The sequence below is a fragment of the Papaver somniferum genome, chromosome 6 (assembly GCF_003573695.1).
Source record: "Papaver somniferum cultivar HN1 chromosome 6, ASM357369v1, whole genome shotgun sequence".
NCBI lineage: Eukaryota > Viridiplantae > Streptophyta > Magnoliopsida > Ranunculales > Papaveraceae > Papaver > Papaver somniferum.
In genome coordinates, this window is record NC_039363.1 from 134966080 (window position 1) to 134984757 (window position 18678).

The 18678-nt window shown below is 35.2% G+C and overlaps 1 pseudogene; it reads right to left on the reverse strand.

Moving 5' to 3' along the window:
- Window positions 1-5851: 5851 nt before the first annotated feature.
- On the reverse strand, window positions 5852-13409 carry LOC113289419 (annotated as a pseudogene).
- Between the last annotated feature and the right edge of the window lie 5269 nt (window positions 13410-18678).

Consider the following 18678-nt stretch of genomic DNA (forward strand, 5'->3'; position numbering starts at 1 on the left):
AAAGTATCTGCCGAAACAAGCAGAGATGCTTAATATATCATAGACGCAGAGGTAGTATTGTCATACTATAGTGTCAGTCAAGACAACAATAATGTTCGAATTGTTTTAATAAATTGGTAGACATATGTCTAATGAGCTTTCTATATCTAGCAGAGCCCTATACATATACATATAGGTATGTCAAGCATTGACAGGAATTCATATAAATATCAATTTAATGTTAATTTAGAAATAATTGTAAAATATTTAATCCCGAACTAGTATCGAATTGTTTGAGCATCAAAGTAGAGAGACTAAAATTATAAACTTTGATAGCAAGACCAATCAAGGTAATGTTACCAAGACCAAAAAAAATTGGTGACAAGGCGCCATCAAAAAATTAGGTAGGCAAACCTACTTAAATTTATATGTATTAAATTAAAATATTAGGTAGTAAAACCTAACATGTCAGAAAGACCAACCAAAGGATGGCAGAGGGACCGACCAAGTGAATGACAGATAAACCGACCAAGTGGATGGCAGAGGGGTCTGACCAAGTCGGCTATGGTGTTGACGGGACTGGCCATGGTAATAACAGACCATTTCAAGTTATTTTGAATTATTTTTATCCCTCTGGCAAGATTTTGGTAAGAGGACCAAAGAGAATTTTGATAGGAATAAGAAACCCTAAATAAAAGAATAATAATGATAAAAAATATAAGAAGAAAAAAGGTGGGGCCGGCCATCTGGGCCGTCCGGCCGGTTTCGGTCTTGCTACTCCTTTTCCTTTTTTTTCCTCCTTCCACCTTTCCTTGATATGCTCTTAAGACCATTCGTGCTATGTACATACATGTTATTTCGAGGCTGCCCGGTGTTAGTCATATGCCTGAAAAAGCGAATATTCACAGTAAATTTATAGAATTTTGCTAAGAAAAGCTATAAATTCAGTGATATATTCTGATAGGTATAAAATAATTTCTAGGAATTAAATTTTATAATATAACATTAGAGTATCGAAAGTCGCTTTATATTAGTAGACAATTTATCTAGGAGCATCATATTTATTCGAGAACATGACATAGGAATGTAGCAGTGCATACATGGTTCTGAATGTATATTCTATATGGTTGGAAAATATCCGGAAAATGTTGTAACAAGCACCAGTAGTATTTTAAGATCACAACAGGATGAGTTTGGAATATAGATGTCACTGACCCAAGATCACAGTATTTTATTTGAACGCGCGATTGGGGGATATAGGAAAAGGATAAAAACGGGATCCAAATATCAAATCAGGGTCACCCCTTATCTAAGTATTTTAAGTAATTTCTAATCTACCCCTCACTGATCAGGATTAATGATTAATAATAATTAGTAAATTATTAAGATTATTTGATAAATGATTAGTGTGTATTATTATTTGTGTTTGGTTGAGTGAGGTGAGAGTAGAAGGAAGGAAATAAAATTTGAGAGGGAAATTATTTTGCTGAAAATGGAGGATGATTGTGAAGAGAGAATTGTTGCTAAGAGGTTGAACATTTGAATTTTTTTCTTTGAATCCACCATTTTTGCAGCTGAAAAAGCTCGGTGCCGGCATGGACGTGGTATGAATACCATGCCGGAAGCAGCCATACCGGCATGGTATTCATACCACGTTCACGTCCATGCCGGCAATAAAACTTATTTTGTTTTGAATTTTTTCTGGTTTTCATCACTGCCGGCACAGTTAGTTAATTCTCGAGCATGCCGGCACGATTTTCCAGCATAGTATGTTTCTTAAATTTCTATGTTGGCACACGATGTAAAGTATCCATATAATTGAATTTTTTTTCACTTGACTACCGACATTGATAGATTTCTATCGAGTATGCCGGCATTTAGTTACGGAATTGAATGTTAGTTACCAAGCATGCCGGCACCGTTTGCCGACATGGTCTTCATCACTTCCGGCGATGTAAAAAAATTATTTCCGGCATGGGCTTCATCACTACCGGCATGGTTTTCATCACTACTGAAATGTCTTCATCACTACCGGCATGGTCTTCATCAATTCCGGCATGGTCTTTATCACTGCCAGGATGGTTTTCATCACTTCCCAATGTAAAAAAAAAAGAAATCGTTTTCAAAGTGAGGAGCCGACCGAGAAGGAGAAGAAAATTTGAAAGGGAGTAGGGAAAATTTAGAATTTGAAAGGGAAAGGGAAATATTTGGGTTTCAAATCCCTAACCCTAAAAGAGATTAATAAGAAGTGAAGATGGAGATGGGGGATATGATTTTATTTTTTGATTTTAAGTTTTTAAATTTTTATTTTAAGGGAAGGGTATTTTAGTATTTACATACCCAAAAATTACCCTTAACAAACACTACTGGTTGGGGGAAGTAATCTATATCTCCCAATTGGTTTTTATATCCCCAATCGGGCGTTCTATTTTATTTCATGTTCTAAAAGAAAATTAAAATATAAAACCCTTGGTACAGGCAATCCATGCTTATCCTGTAGCCTTTCTAATAAATGTATAATATTATATAATATTTATATCGTGTGACTCAGTATATATTCTCAGAGAGGCTACATAATCAGCATGGGTTGCCTGTACCAAGAGTTTTATATTTTAATTTTCTGTTGAAACATTAAAAAAAAATACGAACTCTATATTTATGATGTCGTGTCAATGACATACAAAATTCAGATATTTATATGTTTCTACTGCTGGGTAGAGGCGATTTTATAAAAAAAATTCTTTGTCAAAAATCCACCATCAAAAAGTATCTAATGAAACAATAAATGGTGATGGTTATTGAACCCCTTTGCAGAAAAATGTCGACATATGTCATTGGTAGGCATACAATCCAAATTAGATTACATTAATTTCTTGATTGACGCAAGTCCGGACCCAAGATTACACCTTAAATTTTCCAAGCATGAAATTAGAGATTCGTTTTATTCACAATGCACAACTAGAAAAATACGATCCTTCTAAACGACTTGAGGGTTGTATGCTAAGATCCTAAGATCGGTTTAGTAATATTTTGTTCTCCATGTGTGATGCACTTGGATTGGTAGTTCTTGAGGAATTCATATTGCATTTATATAAGAGATATGGTCGAGGAACATATTTGAATTTGTAGTCTTTTGAGGATTCAATTTATATTCAGGCAGTCATCTGACTCAATTATATCAGGTTTAACAATTCTTTATTTGTCCAAAATACAAAATTCCAGATTAGTTGATGAGATTAACTTTATAGGTATCTTAAGAGTCCTTAAAAGCACTAAAATCCACGTTTAAGCAGCATAATTTTTTTCTTCTTAGTCCGTAGTTTTAAAATTATGCTCGCATAGAGCTTGTCTATTAAATAAACTACACATTTTGTTTTGATGCATGTTTCCTGTAATACTCATATAGTTGAATTAACATCCATAAATACGTAAAAAGTTGTACTCGTTTTCATTTGTTTCAAGTTTTTTTCCCATTTGGTTTTCTTAACAAGGTTTTAACGAGGCAACATCTCACCGACATTGAATTTTCATTCAAAATGTTGTTATTGTGCTCTTTATCCTTCTTCAATTTTTTTCCCACTGGGTTTTATTGAAAATATTTTAGTGAGGTAATTTATTCAACTTGATGGTCATCCATGGTTGTATAAAATGGATTCCCACGTTTGATTATTCCAAATCAACGTAACCATCTTTAGGAATTTGGATGTCCTTCTGAACTACTAAGGTTCAATCACAAATACGGTTTTTACTCAGGTATAGTAATGTATTCGCGTATTGGCACTTTGTTAAACAAACTACATCAACTCCTTCTGCAAATCATATCCATAATAATGTATTCACGTCTTGGCACTTTGCTGAAGAAACTACATCAACTACTTCTGCAAATCATCCGTGAGAAGTTAGCAATCCACGAAATAATTCCTTAATGGTGGGGCTACGATGTGATGAGGCCACATACTTCAAGTATGTGTCCCATATTTATATGTTGATGCGATTTATAAAGTATAAAAAATTTCTAAAATATTTTTACTACCAAATTGTTTGTATGAGGAAAACTTAAATTCTGGCGATGATTACATGGTGTAGGATAGTAGTGCATTGAGGATCGTAGGTCTAGTGTAGCTAGGTATGGATTAGGGTTGTAATAGGCTTGTGGTGGTGTACTGTATGGATACCATATACCTGGAGGTGGTGGTGGATAATTATTACTAGTTTGTGTTAGATATCTTGTTTGATGGTAATTTTGTTGGTATGAAGTTTGAGGTGGTGGGTAATTACCTGTTTTTGGGTAACCTGTTACTAGTTTGTTTGGATCATCTTTTCCTGCTGGTGGTGGTGGTAGTGTTGTTGAACTCATCTTTACTATTTTTTTAGTTGAATTTCTTTAGTTTCTTGAATTTCTTGGTTAAGTTTAGGGTTCCCATATATTTTGGGGGAGAAAGCGCGTAAAAGTGTGATTTGGGAAATGACGATTTTCGTTAACTTCCTACTTTTTCTCAAAAAGTAATGCAGTTAAGGGGATTTGGAGGGGCGGGTTTTTAAGTTACACACGTGTCAAAATATAATGACATACAAAATGTATGTGGCCATACCACATCTTAGACGAAGGGGTTCCTCAATGTGTTTCAAGTAGCACGGAGACTTGAGAACGTCAGTATTCAAAAACAACATCGCTTGTGAAACACTAAAGAAGACTTCATCAACTAGCAGAAGTTTTCACGAAATCATTGATATCTCCGGCATTTAAGAAATTTATTCATCAAAATTAGGAAGTCTCAACTCAAAGATTTGCAAGCCAAAATTTGGTTCAAGTACTCATCAGGGGGAGCGCTATCTTACTGAACTTATCGTGTTGTCTCTTTTTTCTTCGTCAAGGTTTTTCTCAATGAGTTTTTCTTGTTAAGGTTTAACGAGACAATATTTGCATGTCCCAACACTACTTTAAGTTTTTACATGCTTGTATAATTTCAGATTTATCAACTAAGATATTTTTGTCTAAGGTTAGGGTTCCCACATAGTTGGGTACTAAATCTTTTATCCCTACAAATAAGGGCTTAAAACTATGCAATTAACCTATGAATAGAATTCTCTCATCTTCTTTTCTTATATACGTCTTTTCTTTATTTTGCAGCATAATAAATAATATTTACCAATTTAATTTGATAATTGTTAAGGGGAAAACCACATTTACTAGAAGCGAAGCCGGTTTTGGGATGGAAAAAACTTTCCTCCTATCAACAATCAATTGTGATTTTGATTATCCATCAAATATTTCATTATCATTGATAATGTATGGAACAAAATGTGGGAGGACGTCAGCTCCATTGTATGAAACCAGGGTGCAGCTAGTAACTATTAGCTAGAATAATACACGACCATGGACAAACATTTCCATCCATAACATCACTTGCACGAGGGACAAAGCTTTACACTTTATCCCGATATCCTACCATCTGTTCGGAAACAAAGCAAACTGATTTGAGGTGATTTTCAGTCAAAAACTATAATTTTAATTAAGTTTAGTTCAAGTGGAATTTCATATTATTGTTGTGCTCCAAAAGTACTCCTAAGCAGTAGTAGAATACTTCTTCATTGGGAATCCTTCCGAGTAACATAATTAGTAGTCTTTTCCGCGAGAATATTACAAAATCCAAAGCCGTGCAAGTGTTGGATTTGATATAATCACAACTATATTATTTTTATTTTTAAAAAGAACCTTAAGCTGAGTAGTAGGAGCTTGTTCGTGCATGCTGGGATCATCATTCCATTCAATCACCTATTCCGCAAAAGAAATTACTCTATGTATGAGATTTTAAGATAACTAGATTGCTTTCTCTGATAAGCATCAAGAAGCATAATGAACACAAAGACCTCCGAAAATAGTAATTATGCAAACTATATAGACATAATTTGGGGAATGATTATTAGAATCCACCCCCAAGTTTTTTTACAGTAAAAAGAAATGAATTCTTTCCATCCAAGGTATACAGGCGGAGAAAAGACACTTTTCTTAATCTGGATTTCATAAATATCTCTTTTCTTTTCTGTTTTGCCCCCTATTTTTTGATAAAAAACTATAAGTATTAAATTAGTTGTAGTATAACACTATTATCAGGTTAGAGCCACCTAGAAATTAGAATCAGAACTATCACGGACAACCAAAAACTAACATTCGCCTGTACAACTTGGACGGAAGAAGTACTTCTTAACAATGTGAATTAATTGAATTGAAAAAACACACAAAACGCTTTGTAAAACGTACACTATATGTGCTATTTATCTTGGGCTTACTGATGTTATTTTAGGCTGCAGGCTTCAGAACCGGGCCTGACCACTTGATGGGACATTTAAACCCACACTTTGAAAGTCTGCTTTTGACGCAAACAAATACTAATCGATAAGCGGATACATCCTTCCTGAAAGAGTGTGCCCGTGTCCATTAATGTGGGCAAATGCTTGAAGGGTGGAGTTTAGCTCTCCTGAGTTGGATGACCTACGAGACCTTGAGTTCTGAGACGATATGTAACTGAGATCATGGCCTGGCGATGCATAGGGAGATGACGATGATGATGATGGTGCGCGACCATTTGTCCTTGGCAAACCAGTTGGATCATTTCCCAAACTGTATCCCTTTTCAACCGTATCAGCTTCAAGAGGCAGTTCATCCAATGTCTGCCACCACCAGAATATAAAGAAGAAACATCAGCAAAACACTTAATATAGTAGAAACCTTACCGCACTTCCAAGGATGCTTAGGGTCTACGTTTGTGCCTTCAATAAGAAGAAAGCACAAGTACTCACCCGGTAAGCCAGTTGTAGAATCCGAAGTGATTCTCGAGATCGCTTTCTTTTCACAGATAGCTCTTCAGGTTCTTGCAGCATCTCTTCAATAAGACCTTCTCTGTTTTGGATTTAGCAGAACATCACAAAGTTAATTTGCATGCACTTTTATTTTTAAGTCAAGCAACTGAAAACTGTTACCTTACACGATAGCTTTAAAGTAAAGAATCAAATCTATATTTACCGATAAAGTTCCCTGATGAAGACATTACGCAGCTCTCTTTTGGTATGGTTGACCTGGATACATTCACACAGCGTTAGAGAAAACTATCACCAGGAAAATACTCTATAATTAAATGGGAGCACAACTCGTAACTTTGAAGTAACAAATTGATTTAGGTTATGCGTTTTAAGAGAGCTTGCACACTTACGAGAAAATGCATAATTGCTTTTGGCACAGAGTCCTCGATGTTCTTCCTGACAATATCGTAGTATGACCTCAACAACAATTTTGTTATTGCTATTTCAACTGCCTCTTGCTCGGAGTGGGTCTCTGAAGGCCTCAAGATGGTTGGTGGCTGAACAAAGAACACACACAAGTAAATGAAACAAAAAGTGAGTTTGTTAATTAGATAGAGTTTCCAGAAGCTACCTCTTTCAAAAAGATTGCAGAAAGTGCATGCTCCACAATCTGAACAGGTTCATTGTACGGTTTGGTTGTTGAGATGTCCTTTGAAGCTCTTCAGCTTTCACCCCCACCAAAAATTGATGAAATGCCCCAACTTGAACTGGAGACATTCCTGATAATAAACCAAAATCAATATCAAAATGCCTGATAATAAACCAGAATCAATATCAAAATGATATCATATGCATATATCATGGAATTTGTTATTACTCGAACACCAGCACATGTATAGCAGAAGACACCATATAGTAAGACGTGCAGGGTTTCTTCTCAAATTCTAATCAGCAACAACAGTCATATTTATAATTCGTTTATAACAAATATCGGTTTGTGTTCTTAAATGATATTATACTAGTTGGAGACTGATGGACAAAAGCCAGACAAGAATCTTCATCTTATTAGCCATTGAGGGGACATAAGTACATAACGCTATTGATCAAAGAACTTGGAACTTACCAGATGCTCCAGGTTTCTCTGTATCCACAGCAGGCCTAATTACCTACACATAACCAAGAGGCAGCATAAGAAGCAAGTTAAAACCAACCAAGCGATGAAGAACATTAAGATGTCTTTTTTATGTTCCTTTAGATGACATAACAAGAAATAAATTTGAGTCCCATCACCTGATCTGCGGTAACTCCATTTGCTGCGGATCTACCCAGAACAGATCGCAATTTCTGACTTCTTTCAGATGGTGGAACCTTATCAAAATCTGCTCCTTCCTAAATCATGCACATACAAATGATGATGTAAGAAGAAGGCAATAATTAATTTCGAGAAGAGAAATATATAATCTTGCAGGTTGAGAATCGTTTTGGAGTAATTGAGAGTTGACTTAGCCATATTGGCAAGTTCCACTGAGCAGCAAGGCATTAAGCACATCTCCATGAGACAATATATGGGTTTGCTAGCCTTTCTTAAGTGCCAAAAAGAAAAAGCTCTCTCTCTAATTCGACAATTTTTTTTTTCTCTACAACTGAGAGCCTCTTGGAGATCATGTTTTCCCACAACACAAGCATGTATCATCCGCACAGGTGGTATCTAGGTCATTCAACCAAACTTCATCTTAGTGAAACAACTTGAACTTCACTTGATTCAAATTGGGACTTCACTGAGGAATTTTGTTAATCTTGGATATTAAACTAGCCAAGTCCACTCAGCATTTAGACCTTATTAATCCAAGTCCTACTACGAAGTTTAGAACCATCAGAGAAGTATGGAAGCTAACCTTTTCTTTGGCCATGGCTGCAGCTGCCCTAGCGGACTTGACCTGTAGAATTGCAACCTCTACGGCCTTACTCCCACCAATAAAATTTGGATGTGAAGTGTTTATATAGTCCATCTGCAAAATAAAATTAACCAAATTAAGAAACACACACGAGCAACACAGCAAAAAATTAACTTGGGGATAAATAGTGAGAACTTTTAGAATTTAGAGGCAATGTTATGCACTTGAATGTCAGCATACCTCCATGTCAATTATGTGCTTAATCATTATCTCGGAAGGCTCGAGTCCATCTCGTAAAAATTCTCCAATAACTTTGTCCATGCGCTTTTTCAGCACAGGAAACCGCTGCAGCTCGTTGCCCATACAACTATGACTTATCTGAAATAGCAAAACAAAATCACTTATTTACATTCCAGTGTTGACATGAAGGCTTAATAACACCAGATTAAACTGTCTCATACAAGAGAATAAAGACAATGTGTGCTGTTACCTTTATTAACTCATCATAAATAAATCTCGCACATTGAAGACTAGGATCTTGCAAACGTTCAATCTGCTTCCGAACAAGAACTTCAAATGGCACCTTCATTTTTCAGTTACAATAAAATGATCAGAATAAAGAAAGTAGAAAATTACCAAGTACATATTATAGAGGCAGAAACTTGAGCATAAGGCCCAAGAAAGTAGAGGAAAATCATCTAAAACTCACTTCGGGAACAAATAGAGGAGACTTGGGACCCGTTGCATTCTGAATTGCAGTTCGGATGTCATTGTCAGTTAATTCATCACATGGATCCACCTCCTGTGAAAGAATTCAAGCTGTGTCAGAGTGAAGAACTCTAAAAAAAAACAGCATCATTGAAACAATAACTTCTTACCAAATTACATACAACTACAAAGACCCCGATACATCATTAAAATTACAGGAAAGCAAAATTATATCAGGAGTTCAGATCTCAATTTAAAGCATCGAAGTAGAATGGGAGACAAGAAATACAGAAAGCACCTTTGATCAGCATTTCAAATATAGACATCACTAGACACATTTCAAATGTATAGTGTACCTCTAAACTCTTCACAAAAATTGACTGAAAAATATAGTGAATTCGAGCTCCACCAGATAATTCTGACGTTGACATTCCTCGACTTTTTCCCTCCACCATTGAAGAAAACGCTGTCACCAACAAACATCTATGAGTGACACAAAGAAGTCCAATGTCGACAGAAGATAACGTAGAAAGAACCAATTGCTGAAGTATGAAGTAACAGGCAGAGTAAACAAAATTTCCGCTTCAATTAACCTCGGTATCAGGCAGATTATTAAGTCAATTATAAATTAATGTCATTTGAAGTTAGGGAGAAGGAAATATATAAAATCCTGCAAATATAGGATGTCTTCGAGAAGATCAGCTGCAGTTCAGAATAAATTAGGTTCACAACTGGATTTATTTTGCTTTTTAACTGGATTTATTTTGCTTTTTACTGCTAGCAGATGTGGATTGATAAATCTACTCATAAAAATAATAAAAAATGGAATAAAAACATGGCAAAATAAAATATAAAAGAAGCTAGTTTTACCATCAGAATACTTTGAAAGAATGTTCAAGAGGAGGGCTCCTTGACCAGCCTGAAATAATTCAGAACAGATAGAATGAAATAAATGAAATGATGAAGATTACTAAATGAGCTAAAACCAATATGTTTTTACTAAATGATAACTCAGACACAAATTAACATAGAGTTTGACTGGCAAGAAATAATGTATGTTTTTAATCTTTATACACGGGTAGAAATGCCAATTGTATCAATCGACTTTTCAGCTAAAAAGTTTTTTTCGTTCTTGAAATCAACGGCTATTATGTACCTTAGATTCTGTGATCTCCCCATAGCTGGCATGTATTTTTGCCTCCTTTACCAATGCAGCACTTATGCGTGCCTTCAAATCGGGAAGTAAGGTCTTGATATGCTGGACTAAGATCTGCAGGCAAACATTAGAACATCGAGATAGATATTATAATATTATTTATAGAGGGAAGAATATATCAGAAAAAGAGAAAACTATGGTGTGTCGCCTAAGAATGACGAAAGCGTTGTATCTGGTTTGGAGGAAAAAAGATAGCATTGTGAATGCCAACTTGAAGTTTCATGGAATAGTCGATGGTAGTACCTGATTCAATTTCTTCGCTAGCTGAGGTACACCACATTGATCAGAAAGGCTACTATATACCTGTAATACATAACAATCATAAGCATACGTAAAGAGAACTGCTACAAAACTCCAAAATGACCATAAAAAAGCAAGCTGGTGGCAATAGATTTTACAGGTCGGTTACGAAAGAATTTCTCCTCGTAAGCAAGTGCATCCTTGATACTGCGGTTTTGCATAATATCCTGTTCATAACATGCATGTTGCTAGATGCTCAACAGTTACAAATTTATGTGAAAAACCATTAAATCTTTAAATAGTAAATACACGATCCAATATTTAAAGGTAGGCAAATGACGAACTTAGCATATATAATATACAGGTCACTGAGGTCACTCATACACGTCATGAAGAAAGGTATCACTATTATCCGATGAAGACACACACAATCAACTTTTCAGCCTTAGACTACCTCCAATATCATGTCATGCTAACAAACTTACAAGAAACTTTCAATTCTAAGAGGAAAGATTACCTCTTGGCATCGGTTAACAACACCTACATAACCAAGCTGGAGACGGATAACTTTTCCAAGCAAAAGATTACGAGCATCAGTGCCACGGTCCATAATATCCAACTGAGGTGATAAACGGAAGAGCAGTTGTAAATGCTCATCAGCAAATAATGAAAGCAGCATATACTGTACAAGTATTAAGAATGAGGAAACAAAAAACAAATACCTTTGTGATTACACGTAATTGTTCGATTACCTGCAAAAAAAAATACATTAACCATTAGAAGTGTTAAAATCAAGTGTTTAGGCAACTTGGTGCCACCCTCAAACATGCAACTTCTAGTAGAGATTTTTCGGTATGTATACCATCAGGATCAGCAGTTCCTGCTATCTGTAGTGCATCTGAATTTGCCAAATCTGAATTTGCAGGCGTGACTGCTAAAATTAAACAACTAGGATGCTTTATATACGATAAGATCATCGTCCTAATTCGAGCTTCAATATCAGATGGCTGGTCACCAACCGGCACTTTCGTTATCCCAGGCAAATCCACCAACGTAATATCAAGAACATTTGGTGAGTAGATCTTGAGACGAATTTGTTTGTCAGAAACTCCTTTGTTGCCTCCTACTTCTCTATTTGTTTCCGCCTGCAACGTGAGATGAAAAGGGTTGATGCCTAGTATTCATTTCTTTATTGTTTTCTTTTTACTGGTGAAATCCAACGTTTCACCAACAATTCAATATGAACCATATCCATAGCAAAAACAAATATAAGCAACACCATAGTGGTGCAAAGAGTACCAGACCAAAAGAAAATATATGTACTCGTACGACACTAGTAACTAGTAACATGCACGTTTCTTTTATTTCCACATGTCAAGAACTTCTCCAGGGTTTTTTTCAAAAGCTAATGAGAAACCAATTACACAATCCTGATGGCAAAAGTAAACCAACAAATTATAGAAAGAAGAAACTTATGCACAGTGGAAACATAATAGTAGTCAAAACATGCTTCAAGAGCATACTTTGTTTCAAGTACATTTGCTGAACCATATTAATGCTGTTTAACTACACTGACACTGGGAGAAAAGGAAAAAAAAAAGGAAGAGACACATCCGAAATTTTTCACTCAATTAAAGGCAGCTTCCATCATCAACCCCGAAGTAATCTAAGGACTAAGGTCAACCCAGTGTCGAATACATTTATCAAAGAACTTCACAGAGAAATAAAACAAAATCTAAGCAAGTTCTAACTCTGGCCGATGTCAATGTATCCACTAATACAGTATATTAACAATATAGACAACCCACATTTGCATATAGACATCCTATTTGACCCAATTTAAAATACTAAATAACTTCAAACAAGAAGTTAACATAGCAAACCAATCTTTTCATTATCATTCAGGGATCAGACAATAACAATATCAAATTCATACAAAGTTCAATTAATCACATTATTCACAGAAAGTATCAATAACAGTGACGAATCAAATTAAAGTCATGATATACCTGAATTTCTTTACGAATTTCAGAAAAATCAAAGAATTTCTTCTTAGGCAAGTGTAAAAACTCTCCATACTCTTCATCAGCACCATCTGATGTCTTCTTAGTCTGTAACAATTGTAAAACTAAAGGTCTTCTAGTACAAATATCAGAACCTCTAGGTAAGAAATCTCTTCCAACGAGTGCTTCTAAAACACTTGATTTACCACTACTTTGACTACCAACAACAGCTACTTGCGGTAATTCAATTGTTGATTTACTACCAGGCTGTGCAAATATATCTTGTAGTTTATTTACAATTGGTATCACCGAATTACCTAATGGTGATGAAGAAGATGATGATGGTGGTGGTGGCGATGATTTTAAATCATCCGCCATTGTTGTTTACAGTAATTAACGAAGAAATTCGATTTGATAAACCCTAATTTTTGAGATCGGTGAAATTGGGGTTTCAAAGAAGAGGGAGAAGTAATTGAGTGTTTTTTATTTGGATAGTCTGCCGAAACTTTATATTGAAGAAAGAAAATATTTTTCCCCCGCCCCAAGTTAATGAGAGAGTTTAAGGGGGATTATGTTTTCTTCTACACTAAGCCGCCAAGGATTCCAGTTTATTCTGGTAATGTGGATTGTGTGTGGGCCCCATATTTTTAGAATAGCCGAGTTCAGTTCTAATGTAGACACGCGTAAATAAATTGAAACAAAAAGAAAATTCAGTAAGATTCAATAATGCAACAAAACTCAGTTCTAAGATTCACTCATGCAAGAGTGACAGATTTTCACACTCGTCCATATTTTCACCGAAGATGATTGGTGTACCGTGGAGGATCTCCCTCGGCTGCACCACGCTAGAGAGGAAAAAAAAGATGGGCCCACCTTTGGTCCCACCCTCTGCAAATTTTTCATAGGGCTGTCCTAACAGTCTTTGAATTTCTTTGCAGTGCAGATCGTGGTAGGTGTGTATCATTCTCTCTCCTCTCTCCAAAATTCTTTTTCCTCCTTTTTCTTAGTATGGAGTAATTTCTCGATTATGAGTTAGGGGACGGTAATGGGATCAAATAACTTGGATGTTGTGGAAGTAATAAGAATCAGGATATGTTTTCTCTTAATTTTTGAAGTGTTTTCTTTTCTTTTTTTTTTGTGTGGGAGTTTTGGTTCTGTTCCATCTTTCTATCTTTTTTCTCCTTGAATCTGTTGATTCATTTTCTTCCGACTTCTTTTGTTTCGGATTCTCTCTGATTCCTCTATTGGGTTGGATTTTTATTGCCTCTCCTCTTTTTTCATCTCTCTAGATCTATATCTCTTCTTTGCTCTCTTTAGCTGTTTGGGTATCTCTTTTGGCTCGATTTTCTTTCAACAGTAAGCTGTGGTTTGATCTTCTACTTTCTTCTTTTCGGGTCTTTCTATCTTTTTTTTTTCATTTTTGATGGTCCAATTTATGCGTCTCTTTTGGTCTTATCCTGAAATAGATCTAAAAATAAAATATTTTCCCTTAACTGTTTGATGGAAAAATTTAATCATTCTTGCTAAAAGTTTTCATATAAAAGAACTCTTCTTTCCCCTCTTCTTTGGATGTTTCTCTTGGTTTAAAATGAATGGTGACCATCTTGTTTCTTCCTCCCGTTTCCGGATCCTATCTTCTAAAGGATATTTACCCTTCTTTTGATTGTTAGTCCTCTTAATCTTTCTATTATTACTAGTTTTGCACCCGTGCGATGCACGGGTCTATTTTCGGTTATGAAATATTGTAACATGCTTTAAAACTAATTTTATTAAAACATAAATATAATTTAACAAATATAATCAACATAAAAAATTTCACATGAAGACAACCTATTATTTTGAAATGAGGGAGTAAAACTCAATAAGTTTATGACTTTAAAACTAACAAAAAAGTGAAAACATAATAAACAACCAATGAAATAATAAAAATAATTAAAGCATTGCCTTGAAGTACCACATCTTCAAAGCATATATGGGTGTTTCATAAATCGGTTAAAAGTTATGTTGCTCTAAGTTTTCTTCAAAATTTGATATTCCTAAATTTCTATAATTGAGAGGATCGTGTTCTTTTATATACTTTTGCTTTTTTTAGTCCATTCAACTATTATACAGTAGAACTCTGTAAAACAATTCGATAATCACAACAAAATAATAAATTTTGTCGGTCCAAATTAGGGATAATGTGTCAAATTCGTAAATTAATAAATTTAAAAAAAAATCCTTTATATGTCGTGTTATATAGATATAAATTAATAACTCTTTATGGGATCCTTGTGGCCCAAACCTAAACACTCTAGAATCCTTTTTCAAAATTTTGAGGAAGAGCATGAATAAATGGCTTGAATGGTACGGTCTCTCGTCACCGCGTTTATCCTGGGGTGATCTTGTAGTTCTTGGTATGCGAAGATGTGACCTAGTTTTTGTTAAAATTAATGTCATATGAAATTTCATTTAGTTTTTGTTAACATGAAAAGAGGTTTTTCATGTTGTTGTTTCATTATGCAATAAAAAAATATATTCAATGATTTTGCAATTATTATGACTTATTTATGTGAAAGCGGCTCCACACTTTCATCCTCTGTTTGCACCTCATCATGCTTCTCATCAATCAACGAATATAAAATTGTATTCTCTTGGAGATAATTTAAAAGATATTCACATCCATTTCATTACGATAATTCATTGGTTAATATGTAACAATCTGGCAAATCAAATCCTATATAATCCTATAATTATTATCTTGATGACTATTTAATATCAATATAAAATGATAAAGTCGATTGGTCTGGCCGGACCAGTGGCGGAGCCAGAAGTTGACTAACCCTGTCTCTAGCCCCCAAAAATCCTTATAACCACCAAACCACCCTTAATTTTATCATGTATTTATTACTTAGTCCACCAAATATTTGGTATTCAGCCCCCAATAATTCTATAAGAAAAATTTTACCCCCCTTCGTAGGGTTTTTAGGCTTCGCCACTGGGTCGGATATTATTAACATATAAGGTTAATATTGTATATCCATACTTTATCATCGGAAAAATTACCAATACAGTGATGCATTATTCATTCCGACATTCACGCTCTCCTAAAAGTTGCCCCGTCCCTATCTTAAAAGTAAATTACGAAACCCCTAAAATTTCGAATCCCCTTCTGCTCAGATCGGCTCTACTGGAGAAGGTCTGAGCAGGTCTTCACCTCTGTCTATTGCTTCTCCTACAAATCTTTCTCTTCTATCTATCAGTTTATTAATCTTTGTTGATTGTTTTTTTCTGTTTTTCAATTTTTCGATCTGGGATTTCTCCATTTTGGGAATTTTTTATTTGCTATTGTTGTATTCTTCTCATCTCTAGCAGTACTGTGTGGTGATTTGTTGATTTCAGCAAAGGGTGTGTGCTATTTTTCTTAAAGAAGAACAACTTATTTAGTTGTGATATAAACATGTGATATACACACACCATACACCCGCCATCAATAGTATCGACGTTAGTAGAAGCGGCAATAACAAATCCATTTACAATAGAAACATCAACCCCATCTTCAGCTTCATCAGCTACAACAATCATGGATTCCAAAACTCCAAAGTCGAGTCGGCCCGATTCAACCCGTTTCAGAATTCTCAAGAGCGACTTAGAAGACCTCAGCTACTATAGATACTGTTATGTAAGACATTGTTACTTTTGTTACTCTAGACATTGTGATTCTGGTTACTCTTCACACTGTTACCTTAATAACATAAGTTCATGTTGTTTACATGTTCTTGAAAACACTGGGTTGGATCTGATCTAATCATTGCTTTGTGCAGTGATACAAATTGGTTTTATTTCAAAACAAATTAGGCTCCTTGATGTAGTATGGCACCCTTGGAATTCTAAAATGGTTTGTAAGTTTGCAACGCTAGACAAGAATTGGTGGAGATATATTAACTGTGATGAATGGATTATGATCCTGAAAAATGTTCATAAGGTTTCCGATTTCCATAATCGGTGTTATTGATGTATCGTTTAGGTTCTCCTCCTTTTCGGAAAAAAAAGCGATACATCATAATAATATAAAAAAATCTTGTTCAGCCTCTTTACGTACCCATATTAAATGTCCTCCCTTCCGTCCTGTATGAGCTTGTGTGCAGCTAGCTAGATGGTTTAGTTCCGATGCACATCATGTGATTTGTAGCTTAACAATCAGTGCAAGTAAAAATAAGTAAGAACTTGTCGTGTTATTGGAGAAGCAGTGACTTCGTCTCCGTCTCTGATGATGCAATTGTAAGAACTCATCGTGTTATATGAGAAGCAGTGACTTCGTCTCTCATGCTGCAATTGTATGAATAATGTATCAGTTGTTCTTGAGTTGGCACCATTTTTCTCTGCTATTTTATTGTCATTTGCGGATAAAAAATTGAAAAGTACTCTTAGATTTCATTTTAACATTACCAAAAATTAAATAAGCAGGAATTTCCGAGAATTAACGAACTTTCAGTTTGGAGAGGGTAGTAAATAAGTGCTACGATAGCCGAAAGAAAAAAATTAGAAAAAAAAAATAGTTCGGTTGTAATCTAATTATCAAATACCCTACGTTTTGAAAAAATATATATATTATTAAAAATCTAACCGATCATATTCAAAGCAATGCTCGACGAATATTATGCTTCAACAAAAAAAGAAAATGTGGGGGAACTTCCTTACTCTTTTCGAAAATGTTTCAGTTCTTCTTATTCCCTGCAGTTCCCAGTAATCAAACGCGACTTCGTTTTATCTTTATGTACGCACTTACATGCATAAAATAGAACATCCAAATGATTAAACTATTCAATAAAATAAAATATGAGTTCCAAATTGATCTAAATTATTTAAATCCACTATGTTGCGCTATAATTATCTGCATTGGTCCTTTCGTCTGATGCTTATGTTTTACTATCGCTTTAAGTCGCAATGAAATTCTTTCTTTTTTATTTTTTTATTTTTGATTAAAAGAGAGATATTTTCGCAGTTGAATATAATCGGTAATTATAGTACCTTGCACTTAGGGCATTTTATCGCACCTTGGCCTTCACAAGCTTTACACCCCTTTGAAGTTTTTACTCCAAAATGATATAAAAAAATGCACTGCAAGTAAAAGTTGGAATGAGGATGACTAAGTTGGACATTTTTCAAAGCCAACATAGATGAATTGAGGTATTTGAAAATACAACAGTTAATATGAGCATCACATGCTCTTCTTTTAGAAGAAAGAAGTAACATATCTGGACAGTTGTTATGGAAGGAAAACTATGATTGGCTTTAATTTCATACAATTGCGAGTCTTTATTGGTAACAGAATGGTAAAGGGGACTGGATAATTATTACACTGTGAAAGGTTGTCAGTTTTTCTGGAATTATTATGAGCACTATAGATTAGGCATATAAACACGAATATCGTTCAGTTAGGACCGGACCGACCGGTCTTTTTCTCTCCTTGGTATGCAGATAACAGATTACCAGGCCTATGGCGGATCATATTTGTAACCTTGAGTCTTTAAATTGCTGATCAGTAAAAGTAGGAAATCACATAATAATAGAGTTGTGTGGAAATGCTAAGGGTTACAGCCATTAACCACTGATTATTTGACTTAGGAGTTGGGATTTAGATATTTGGTTGGGTCTCACCGAAAACTCTAAACTTATTATCGGGTGGAATCTGTGGGCTGTCCTGCAAGAGACAATCGGGTAGGCCCCACCCTAATCCACCCCCTATTAAATCACCGGGTCGGAGAGGGGCCCACCATACTGTCTCTTGCAGGACAACCCGTGGGATCCTAAGGCGCTGTCAGTGTAGAGTTTCCTAGATCCCATGGTATCCAGT